General features: G+C 40.9%; 1 protein-coding gene across 1 annotated transcript in view; it reads right to left on the bottom strand.

Moving 5' to 3' along the window:
• LOC132378451 (collagen alpha-2(VI) chain-like) overlaps positions 1-12760 on the bottom strand; it is a 48125-nt gene that overhangs the window by 26203 nt on the left and 9162 nt on the right. The window contains exons 8-9 of the mRNA XM_059945376.1: positions 6088-6153; positions 2168-2221 (exon numbers count right to left, since the gene is read on the bottom strand). The gene's annotated coding sequence lies outside the window, so the exon portion shown is untranslated. The remainder of the gene's footprint in view (positions 1-2167; positions 2222-6087; positions 6154-12760) is intronic.

Below are 12760 nucleotides of genomic sequence, written 5' to 3'. Positions count from 1 at the left end.
ATGATTTACATATTTTAAACTGATTTAAAACATGTAAACAAATGCCAGCAATCAAGAGCGGAAACAGGATGTTAACTACACATTAACAATAGGCTGCTTGATGGCTTGAGCTGTGGAGCAAGTGTTTTGTTGCCAATTAATTCACTCTCCAGAGTGAAGTGGGCAGAATGTATCCTCACCAGCTTCTGAAGCCATTAACTGCAGTGGTTGTTGCAAATTTTCAAAAAAAAACCTTCACCCTTTACGAAATTTATAAACAAAGTTGATGACAAATCGGCATACATATCACAACCATGGATTCGGCAGCACAGTAGATACAGCAATTGTGCTTGAGGATTTGCACGTGTCAGCTAATTATTATTTAATCGTGATAGTATTTAACTCCATACTTGTCGTCGTAGTGATTGTTGAGACTTGGACAGAGCATAGCAACACTTGACTTTTGTTTTGCAGCGGCCTTCCCTGAGAAATAGGACTGTGGAGTCAGCTGACTCTGAAGACTCACTTTATTTGTTTAATGTTCTTTTCAGCCGCAGTGTAGGCTTTGTTTCCCATTTGAGAGTTTTAGTTAATGGCTCTGTTTGGTCTTGCATTTATTGTTTTATTTTCCCTTGAACACTGTTCGCATTAAAGTTTTGTGAACTATTGACCCACTTCAGCGTCTCTCACTCTGCACTTGGGCCATATCCGAACGACAGTGACAATACAGGAGAGAGACTGAAAATGTGGCTGAGTGGTGTCAACACAATTACATCTCACTCAGCTAAACAAAGAACAAGGAGTTGATTATTGACTGCAGGAGGTCCATGAGCAAGTCTCCTTTGGGAGATCAGAGTTGGAGAAGGTCAGCAGCCTCAAATTCCCTAGCATTATCATTTCAGAGGACCTTTCTTGGGTGCAGCAGATACATATCAATACATAGGAAGCACAGCAGTGGCTCTACTTTCTTAAAAATTGGCGAAGATTTGGCACATCATCTAAAACTTTGAAAAACTTCTATATATCTGTGGTAGAGAGTATACTGGCTGGCTGCATTACAGCCTGGTATGGAAACACCAATAATCTTGAATGGGAAAGTAGTGGATACAGCCGAGACCATCATGGGTAAAGCCTTCCCTACCACAGAGCACATCTACAAGGATGTGTTATAGGAAAGCAACATCCATTATCAAGGACCCCCATCATCCAGGCCATGCTCCCTATTCACTTGTACTATCAGAAGGAGGTACAAGAGACTCAGGTACACCAGGTACAGGAACAGTTATTACCCCTTACCCACCAGGTTTTTGAACCAGAGGGAATAACTTCACCAGCCCCAACACTGAACTGTTCCCACAATCTATGGACTCATTTCCAAGGACTCTTCTTCTCATGTTCTCAATATTTATTGTTTATTTATTTATTATTTTTGTCTTTGAAGTTTGTTGTCTTTTGCAGATCGATTGTTTGTCTATCTCAATGTGTGCAGTTTTTCATTGATTCTATTGTGTTTCTTGGTATTTACTGTGAATGCCTGTAAGAAAACAAATCTCAGGGTTGCATATGGTGACATTTATGAACTTTGACCATATATTTACTTTGAGCTTTGAAGTTAGTGGTTTATCTGAAGAATGAAAAGCCAGCAGGGAAATGTCTGTATTATTCAGTCACAGCACTCTTAGAAATCTTCATGCTGAGGTACATTAGAGAGATAGGGAAGGTCAAACATTGTTTTTGCCTGAGGAAATCCCTTCCATCTCAACAACCCTATGCAAAGATTGCTATTCTTGAAACTGAGATTGCTGCCAGTATATTATAAAAGTATGCTTTTAAGTTGAGCCAAGTATACACAGATAACTGATTTCAGCCAAGAATTATATACATATAGCTGAATTGAACAGTCTGTTTCGGGCTGACACATAAATATTCCAAGAATTAAGTAATTGAATCTATCTGATAAGTACACACACCAGATCTAGTTTTAGTATATTGTGTTGGATTCAACTTGCCAGAACACCACCAAAATGAAAGCAATTATTGTTCCCAATTTAGAAATAAACATAGCAATCAGTTAAAGGCAGTTGTGTTAAAAAAAAACTATACATAAAAGAACAAAATAGATTTGTGCAGAAAATATAAAGAAATTTACATGCATTCTAGATAGCTAATTAGAAGCAAGGTATCTTACCTTATTTCCATCTTGACCAACCTTACCTGGTCTACCTCTTTGCCCAAATTCACCCTGTAGATTAAAAAGACAGGTAAAGTTTCATTGTTACTGCAATTATAATCCAAACATTTTCACATATGGAAATGAGACCATAATGAGAAATCTCACTATTCTAATGAGTGTAGTTTCAAAATATTCCTAAGCTTTGTTATAAAATATTCTCTCCCTTGATGAGTTCTGTGACTTCCTCTGATTTATTTTATCAAGCAATTTCCTTGATAGAAGCTTCTATCTTGCCATATGACCCTGAAGCTGAGAAAGTTAAGCAGGAACACAAGCTGTAGTTATGGCTCCAGTTTGAAAGTGAACAGTAATATTTAGATTAGTCTGGCTGAAGAGCAAGGAGACTAGAACAAGAAGCTTAAAGTTAGAATGACGCCATTCATACAATTGGGGTGATGTCGAGAATCACTGCTTTTCACTAATGGCAGAAAAATCTGCAAATTCTATTGCAAAAAAAAAGTCAGTGTTGCTCATTTAGTATAAAAATTTTGAATCTGAGACTGGCATACATTTATTGGGTAAAGAAAATATGGTTGCCGCAGTAAATAGACTTCAGACACAGTTCAGGCATAACATAAGCCAATTGACTGGAGTTGAGTTTGTTTCTGTAAGTCAGTTTCAAAATGCTACAGTGTCTTGAGTTGTTTGGGGGGGGGGGGGAGGTGGTGGAGACGGCCCTTCAGAGGAGATCAGCTGCAAGATTGGGAGTGTAGTGGGCAGCAAGGAAGACCATCATGTTTTGCAGCAGGATCCAAACCAGCTGGAAAAATGAACTAAAAAAATGGCAGGTTAAATTTAATGCGGACACGTGTGAGGTTTAGCACTTTGGAAGGACCAACCAGAGTAGGTCTTACACAGTGAGTGGTAGGGCACTGAGAAGTTTGGTAGAACAAAGGGAGCTGAAACACAGATCCATAATTCATTGGAAGTGATATCACAGTTAGAGAGGGTCGTAAAGAAAGCTTTTGGCGTAAGGGCCTTCCTAGACAAAAGTACTGAGTACAGGTGATGGGATGTTGAAGTTGCATAAGGCATTGGCGAGGATTATTTTGGAGTGTTGTGTGTAGTTTTGGTTACCTACCCTCAGAAAGATGTAAATAAAATCAAAAGAGTAAAGAGAAAAATTGCAAGAATGTTGCTGAGATTGGAGGACTTGAGTTATAAGGAAAGATTGAATAGGTTAGAACTTTATTCCCTAGAATGTATAAGATTGAAGGAAGAATTGATAAAGGTTTACAGAATTGAGGGGTATAGATATGGTAAATGCCAGCAAGTTTTATCCCCCAAGGTTGGTCGGATTACAACTAGATGTCATGGATTAAGAGTGAAAGATGAGAAGTTTAAGGGGAAGATTTTGGAAAATGTTTTCACTCAGGGGGTTGTGTGAGTGAGGAATGAGCTGCCAGCGCAAGTGGTTCATGCAAGCTCGATTTCAATGTTTAAGAGAAGTTTGGATAGATACATGGATGGTTGGGGTATGGAGGACTATGGACCCAGTGCAGGTCAATGGGAGTAGGAATTTTGAATGGATCAGCATGAACTAAATGGGCTGAAGGGCCTTTATCTGCTGTAGCTTTCTATGACTCTGTGACTTCCAGAAGAGGCTACACTTGAGCTTCCCATTGGAAGTGAGTTTTGGGCAAATGGCTGATGTGTCAGTGGGGGGAGCACATTGGGACTAGTGGCCGCACTTCTAGTTTTAACATAGTTATGTAAAAAGATAGAAGTGGTCCACAATGTACATCCCCAAATTGGGACGAGACTAGTTTTAATGGCAATGGTTGATCAGGGGAGACTGTGAGCAGAAAAAAAATGTTTGGCAACTGGGAGGCTTTTGGAAGTGCAATAAGAAGATTTCAAAGAAAGCATGTTCTTACTAGATTAGGAATCTCTGACTGACGAGGGATGTTGAGGCCATGATTGAGAAATTGTATGTTAGGTTTAGGAAGCTGGGATCAAGTGAATCTCTTGAGGAGTATAAAGGATGTAAGGGTAAAAAAAAGGGCAAAAAGAGAACAGGAGGTATCCCTGGTAGATAGTTTAAAGAAGAATCCCAGAAGTTTCTGTAAGTATCCAAAAAGTGAAAATTTAACTGTGGAGATAGTACTTCCCTTAAGCAGGAGTGTGATAATCTATGTGGTGATCCACAGGAGATGGGTGATGTCTTTAAAGAATACATCTCAACTGTATCTGCTGTGGAGAAGAACATGGAAGCTATTATGTTCGGGGAGGAGAACAATGATATCTTGAAGCATATCAACATTATTAAAGAGATTCGTGGTGGTCTTTAAACACATGAAGGTGGATAATGCCGAATGCCTGACCAAGTGTAACCTATGATATTGTGGGAAGCAATGGAAAAAATTGCTGTGGCCTTGGCAGAGGTTTTTGTATCTTAGTAAGGTACCAGAGGACTGGAGGATGGCTAAAATTTGCCTTTACATTCAAAGAGCTGAAAGAACAAGCCAAAAAACTACAGACCAATGAGTTTGACATCAGTGGGAGGAAGGTTCCTGGTTGGGATTCTGAGGAACAGCATTTATTTGCATCAGGAAAGACAAGAACTGATTAGGGAGAATTAGCATTGCTTTGTGTGTGGGAAATTCTGTCTCACAAATGTTATTGTGTTTTTTTGAAGTGATCTGGATAATCAGAACATATGGGACCCAGTACGAGCCAGGCAGTTGGATATAAAATTGGCTTGGGGGTTGGAGGTAGAGGGTGGTAGTAGAGAGTTGTTTTTAAGATTGTAGGCTTGTGACCAGTGGCATACCATAGGGATTGATTCTGGACCCTCTATTTGTCATATATGTTAATAATTTGGATGAGAATTTAGATGACATAATTAGTAAGTTTCAGATGACACCGAAGTTGGGTGGATCATAAAAGTAACAACAGGATTTTCATCAAATGGAAAGTAGGCAAAGGAATAGCAGATGAAATTTAAGTCAAAGTGATGCATTTTGGTTAAATAAACCAGAACAGGAAATTTACAATGAACGGCAAGGCCCTGGAGAGTGAACAGAAAGTAACCTTAGGGCACAAGTACATGGATCCCTGAAAGCTGTTACACAGGTAGGCAGAGTGGTGAAGAAGATGTATGGCATGCCGTCTTCAGCCGCTATGTTTTTGTTTGAGCTATCATATTATGGTTGCATAAAACATTGGTGAGACTGTATTTAGAAGTGTGTAATTTGATTGCCTCACCTAAGGAAGGGTGTAGTTACGCATGAAAAGACCGTAAGTTCTCTATCTCATTACTCATTCATTTCTTCTGTCACCTGCTCTGGAAGGCCGGAGTTTCAAGGAGAAAATGGACAGGCTGGGACAGGTGTCTCTGAAGTGAAGGAGGCTATTGGGTGACCTTATAGAGTTTTACAGAATTATAAGGAGCATTGATAAGGTAGTTAGACACAGTCTTTCCCCACTGTAGGGGAGTCAAAAACTAGAAAGCATTGGTCTATGGTGGTGGGAACAAAGATTTAAAGGAGATTGAAAGGGAAAATTTTTGCACTCAGAGATATTGGTTATGCAATGAGCCGCCAGAGGATGTAGTGAAGGCAGGTACAATTACAATGTTTAGAAATTAGTTGGGCATATGCACAAATAGGAAAGGTTTAAAGGGAAATGGGATGAGCTGAGGTAGGAATCTTGGTTGGCACGAAGTAGATGGACCAAAAGACCTGTTTCAGTGCTGTGTAACTCTGTGGATCTATGACATGAATGAAATTTTAAAAGTTCTGTATTTACACCTAACATACATGCCTGGAAATCCTCTGTCAACTTTACTAAACACTCTATATACTAATTACAGCATATTCTATATTCTCTCTGAAATCCATTCTGATTAAATAAAAAAGGGATAAAGAGTGTACCTGTATACCACGTTGTCCTTTGTCACCCTTCCTTCCTTGAGAGTAATTATCTACACCAGGTGCACCCTGAAATAAAAAGTATATACGATTTACATACAAAATCTACTCAAGGATTTATTAATCTGACAAGGTTGTCTCCGACCTAAAATGAGAACTCTTTTCCCATTTCTACAGATTCTCAATGTTTCCAGGATTTTCTGGGGAGTTTTTATGCAGACATTTTTCAGTTTTCATTATTAGTAGTCTTTAAGCAGGATAGAACCAGACTGCAGCGCACAGTGAGGACTGCCGAGCGCATCATTGGAGCCTCCCTGCCCTCTATTGTGGACCTGTACTCTTCCAGGTTGAAGAAGAGGGTGGGGAACATCATAAAGGACTCCTTCCATCCTGTGCACGGACTGTTTGAACTGCTTCCGTCTGGTAGGCGCTTCAGATCCCTCCAGACTATGACTAATAGGCACTGGAGAAGTTTTTTCCCTACTGCGGTCACTTTGCTGAACAGTTAACTGCTGGTTAACTGTCGGCTAACTATTACTTGGATTGCACTACCTGTATGTATAATCTATATTTTCATTTATATTTATGATTATTATTGTTATGAGCAGAGAGACAACATCTGTCGAAAGTAAATTCCTTGTATGTGCACAGGTACTTGGCGATTAAAGTCTGATTTTGATTCTGATTCTGATTCTGATAGATCGTACATTTATGATTCAACACTGCCTGCAGGACAAATATGGACACACAAGCTGTTTTTAAACACCCTGAAACTTTTGCAAAGGGGCTACTGATGTCCAAACATGGTATTAATTACTCATTATGCAATTTGTGCTGTTCCCGTGCCATCTTGGTTGGAACGTGAGATGTGACATAGAGTTCCTGCCTCCTTTAGATTAAAAGCCCACTTCCCCCATCAGGCTCCTCTCAAGCCTTAAATGAGACTCTGGACAGACAAGTGCAATCACCCTAGCAGTGTTCTTCCATCTGCTCTTTGACATCACCTCCTTTCCTCTCCTCTCCCACACTTCAGCTTTCCATGGCCCCCTAAGACATCACTTGCAGAACAGTGCTTCATAATTACTGGCCCTTCTCTTTCCCTCACCCATGCTCAGTTTGCTGGAGATACTCCCAAAGCTAACAGAAATCCTTACAATGATTTTCTCAAGCTTCAGAAATTGCAGTTTGCTCCTATTTCCACTCTTTCTCAAATATCCAAAACTATTCTAATGAAATTAAGCCTTTCTCTGTTCCTCACGGTTACTGTGCAGTGTAAATAACCATCCACCCAGAAAACAATACCTTGACATGCAGCAGCTTATAAAATTAATCTTTTCCCTTGAGCCATAAAAGTCACAAAATTGTTGACCTTGTTTACAAACAATAGCTCTCATTGAGAAACTGGCCTATTATTCTCACACAGCAAAGTACAGGAGGAACTCAATGTGGCTTCAGATTGCAGCATCTGCAGTCTCTTATGTCTTATTTGCACATTCTGTTAAAGACTGTTTCTGAGATAATTCTGGAGAAGTTTGAAAATAACTTTTCAAGCAATTAATAAAGCAGCAGATCAGCTCATACCTATGAGAGAATTTTAAATTTTGAGTAATTTTGACCATTTGTAGAATTGGAATCATGAGCACAAAAGATCAAGGTCACCTGATCAAATTGTATGAAATGCTAAAATAATTTAATAGAACAGATGCAGAGAAATTATTTTGTCTAATGTACAGGGAACAACTGAGGTGACATTATCTTAAAGATCCGATCATCACACAAAGACTAGCAGAAGCTAAGAATTCCCTCACACTGAAGACAATGAACACTGGAACAAGTGGAATTTTAATGGCTTGCGGCAAAAATTATTGCTGCAGAGTTAATTATATAAAATGCAGGCAAGTAAATGGATTTAACACTGATGAACTTTAGTGCCTGTGACCTTAGTCCTCCATTCGATTCCCTGCTGTTCTAGGCATCTTACAATGTCCCAATCAAGTTCAACACACAAATAAAGTCAATGTCTCATCCCCTAACTGGACAGATTGCAGCCCTTGAATCTCAATTCAGCATATTTCAAAAATTACTTTTCCACTCTGTATCAGAACTTACCACCAGCCTGTGATGTTATCCAGTTCTTCTCTCCCTACAGGTGCACTCTCTGCAGCTGGATGTTTCTAACATTCTCTTTAATTTCACTTTAACAGCACCTGTTGCATTTATATCTCAGAACATCCTCAGCATCGTCCGGCAGATGTTAAAGGACCTCGGTCTCCTCAGGAAATAGAGATGGCTCTGCCCCTTCTTGTAGACAGCCTCAGTGTTCTTCGACCAGTCCAGTTTATTATCAATTCGTATGTCCAGGTATTTGTAATCCTCCACCATGTCCACACTGACCCCTTGGATGGAAACAGGAGTCACCGGTGCCTTAGCCCTCCTCAGGTCCACCACCAGCTCCTTAGTCTTTTTCACATTAAGCGGCAGATGATTCTGCTTACACCACATGACAAAGTTTCCCACCATAGCCCTGTACTCAGCCTCATCTCCCTTGCTGATGCATCCAACTATGGCAGAGTTGTCAGGAAACTTCTGAAGACGGCAAGACTCTGTGTTGTAGTTGAAGTCCGAGGTGTAGATGGTGAAGAGAAAGGGAGACAGGACAGTCCCCTGTGGAGCCCCAGTGCTGCTGACCACTCTGTCTGACACACAGTGTTGCAAGCGCACGTACTGTGGTCTGCCAGTCAGGTAATCAATAATCCATGACACCAGGGAAGCATCCATCTGTATCACTATCAGCTTCTCACCCAGAAGAGCAGGGCAGATGGTGTTGAATGCACTGGAGAAGTCAAAAAGCATGACCCTCACAGTGCTCACCGGCTTGTCCAGGTGGGCGTAGACACGGTTTAGCAGGTAGGCAATGGCATCCTCAACTCCTAGTCGGGGCTAATGGGTGAACTGGAGTGGGTCTAAGTGTGGCCTAACCATAGGCCGGAGCTTCTCCAGAACAAGTCTCTCCAGGGTCTTCATGATGCTGGATGACCTCAGTTGGTCAGACAGCAACGCTGGAGGCAAATTGCTTATACAATGTGATGGGTCAAGATCCTGCATGCACTCAATGACCACATCTTTTTGAATAGCAAAGTGTGTGTGCGTTTTTTATCAATAACACAAGACCACAAACAATGAAGTTTACATCTTTCACTGAAAATTTCTTATGAAGAATTGCTTTCCCAAATCACATGTTGCAATTAATGAAAACAAAAGATTAAATTCTAGAGCTTCTTTCCCTTTGGGCTATTGGATAACATCAACACAGTGAATGCAAAAGTTCAAGGCAAGTCAAAGAGCACAGCTTACTGCCTTAGTTGTAAGTAGAGAGATAACTGCTTCATATCACTCGTGTCAGGCCTGCAAATGCAGACTCCTCCCAGTCTCCATCTACCTAATAGAAGTCACCAGCCACTTGTTTCTAACTCATCACCTGCAGCCTATTTAAACCCAGCTCTCAGCTATGATGTTTTTTCACTCATATGAACCAGCAAGCCAGCTTCAACCAATTGCTCCTAGCCTTTAGTTACTTCGTTGTGTTTAGTATCTGTTCTCTCTTGTGACCCCTTGTGGTTTGTTATTTTACAGTTCATTATTAAAGTTAGTGCTCACCATTGTATCATTTCTGCTACTCTGCTTTTGGGTCAAGCTTCCTTTACATTTCACAACAGGGTGAGTGAAACGTCGATTGACTCAACGGAGTATGCTCACCTGAAGGAAGTTGTCCACCAACATGAATACATAATCCAGCAGCAACAGAAAACCACTAACCATTTGCTTGCCACTCTCAACCAACTCTCTGCCTCGATACAACAATCCCACACCAGTCAAGCCCCTCCCTAAGAGCCCTGGATTTTGTTGCTTGAACACTTGGCCAGAACCCCAACCTACTTCCTGATCCAGTCTTACACTTTGAGCTCCAGCTATCTCTGTATTCTACACACCAAGCCAAGATTGCCTCCATTATCTCTCTCTTGACTATTCAAGCTCAGACTTGGGCTGCCTCTAACTCGGACAATAAAACTACTTTTTGCAGTATATGTGAGGAATTCACCGCTGAGATGCACGTGTTTTCGGCCATCTGGGATTGATGGGCAAGCTTTGGGACTCTGATTGGGTGATTGTGATATAACTTGTGCTTGCTATCTTGGGCGTGTTTTGTGCTGTGTGTGTCTGTTGGTACTGTGTTTTGCACCTTGGCCCAGGAGGAACGCTGTTTCATTTAGCTGTATTCATGAATATTCATGTATGGTTGAATGACAATTAAACTTGAAATGAATCTGGGAAGTGAAAAGGAGACAGTGGATCGGACACTTCACCTGTGCCACGTACCAAATACTCACTCCGCCTGTGATATGACACCACCACATATAGATGAAGGGCTTTCTATCTAGCAAGCTTCCTTGTCCCCCTGTTCCACCACCATAGCTCAACTCAGTATCTCTGTCCTCCTACACACCCTGATGGCTCCATGCACTTAAGGGGCTCTCGAAGATTCTGGAGAAGCAGGTAAATTTCTGGTCCAGACCGAGTGTGTGCAGATTAGACTCCATACTGAGTCTATCTCTCACCCTTTCTGCATCGATCATTGACAGACATCCCTTGGGGTCTGAGATGGTCAGAGCATGCTCACAGGTGTACAAATAAGCATTGGAGGGCACCACAAGTCCATCCAATTCCTTCAAATTGACTCACCCAGTGCTCCTCTCATCTTGGTTTCCCCTGGTTCTCCACTTACAACCCTCACATTGTTTAGCATTGCAGTTCACTGATGAGTTGGGGCACCACTTGCCAGACAACATGCCTGCAATCCTAATTGACCTCACACTGTAAATCCGTGGAGATCAAGTGACCTGTTGATCTCACCAATCTCCCACAGGAATACTACAACTTAGCCATCACCTTCAGTGAAAAGGAAGCCAGCAACCTCCTGCCTCAAGTGTGTTGTCCATGGACCACTCAACCTCCCTGAGCCTGCACCTCAGAACTTAGGATGGAGGAATGTGGTCCAGTGTACATGGTTCACCAGTTGATGGATTCATGTCATCGTGCACAGGGTATGCATTACCTGGTCAACTAGGAAGGGTACGGCTTGAAGCACAGGACTTGGGTGCCATTAGTTACATTTTGGAGCCATCCTTATTGAAGATTTCCACTGGACTCATCCGGATCAACCTATGCAGTCAGGTGTCGGCTGTAGGGGGTGGTTTCTGTCAGGCCTGCTGTGCATACAGGCTCCTCTAAGTCTCCACCCAGCTAACAGGAGCAATCTGCCTCTTCTTTCTAACTCATCACCTGCAGCCTATTTAAACCCAGCTCTGATTCACAGTCCTTGTTCACTCAACAAACCATCCAGCCTCAACCAGTTGCTTCTAGCCTTCAGGTACCTTGTTGCCATGTGTTTATTATGTGTTCTCTCTTGTTTTGTAGCCTCATGTGGCTTGTAATTTTGCAGCTTATTATTAAAGTGATCACTTTAAAACAACCCAGAAATGCATCCATTTTGTTGATTAATTTATATCCAAGTATCTCCTCAATTTAGTAAGCTTGAGCTTAAAGAGCTAATAAATTAGTGTAAAAAGTGCTAAAGAAAACACTGATCCCAAACCAGGATACTTTATTTACGTCTTAGAATTCAAGGCAGAATTCATTCATCCATTATTTGTTTACATCAGCAAACAACATCTTAATTCAGAGAACTTTTTGATTTTTCTAACTGCTACCACAAAACATATTCAAAAAGATTTTAAAAATACACATAATAGATCTAACTGAAGGTCTTTGTCTTTCACAATTGAAAGTCAATAGGAAGTTAAATCAGCCACAGTGAAAAATAAAATATATTCCCTTATTCTTACGACAATAGGTTTAGGTTAAAGTAATTCTTTCATACAACTAAGGCCCTTAAAGCTTCACTGCACAGCCATTGTTCTGGGGCTTAAAAAGACTTTTATTAGATGATTTATTATATTTAGTTTCACTTGTATTCAGCTACTTTCACCTTTTAGAGTCCACAGCATTTTACTAGAAAGTTTGAAGTATAGCAGGACCATAAATGCTACAAGAGCAGATCAGGGCTGAGCACCTTATGATGAGTGACCCTTCTATCGGTCCCAAGGGAAAAGTGAAGTCGGTGATGGAGTACTCTCAAATAACATTGCTCATTTCAAAAGAGCCTAGAGCATTTGAGATAGAGTAGTCCATTTGAATAGAATTGGCTTAAATGTTCACTCATTCTTCAACTAGATGACAGTGGCTGCAATGTGTATTGAATGTTGCACCGGCCAAACTGGAAACTCCTCCTCCTGGAAGGAGAAGGCCAGCAGAAAAGAGGAACTAGTATCATTTTCCAGTTCCCTTTCAAGTTATATAATATTTCAACACTCCATTGTCACACAGTGTCAAATTTGTGGAATTCCTGTGGATATTGGACCAGCTTCATTACACAGTTCCGGAAACTTATGTTAATACTTTACTACTTCAATACTTTACTTCAGTATTCATTATGGAAAAGGATCCTGGTGATTGCAGTGATGAATTGCAGCAGGATGAAAAACTTGAGCATGTAGATATTAAGAAAGAGGATGTGCTGGAGCTTTTGGAAAGCATCAAGTTGGATAAGTCGCTGGGA

This window comes from Hypanus sabinus, chromosome 20 (assembly GCF_030144855.1).
Source record: "Hypanus sabinus isolate sHypSab1 chromosome 20, sHypSab1.hap1, whole genome shotgun sequence".
Lineage (NCBI taxonomy): Eukaryota > Metazoa > Chordata > Chondrichthyes > Myliobatiformes > Dasyatidae > Hypanus > Hypanus sabinus.
The sequence above is the reverse complement of the archived record's forward strand: the minus strand, read 5'-3'. Positions and strand labels throughout refer to the sequence as shown.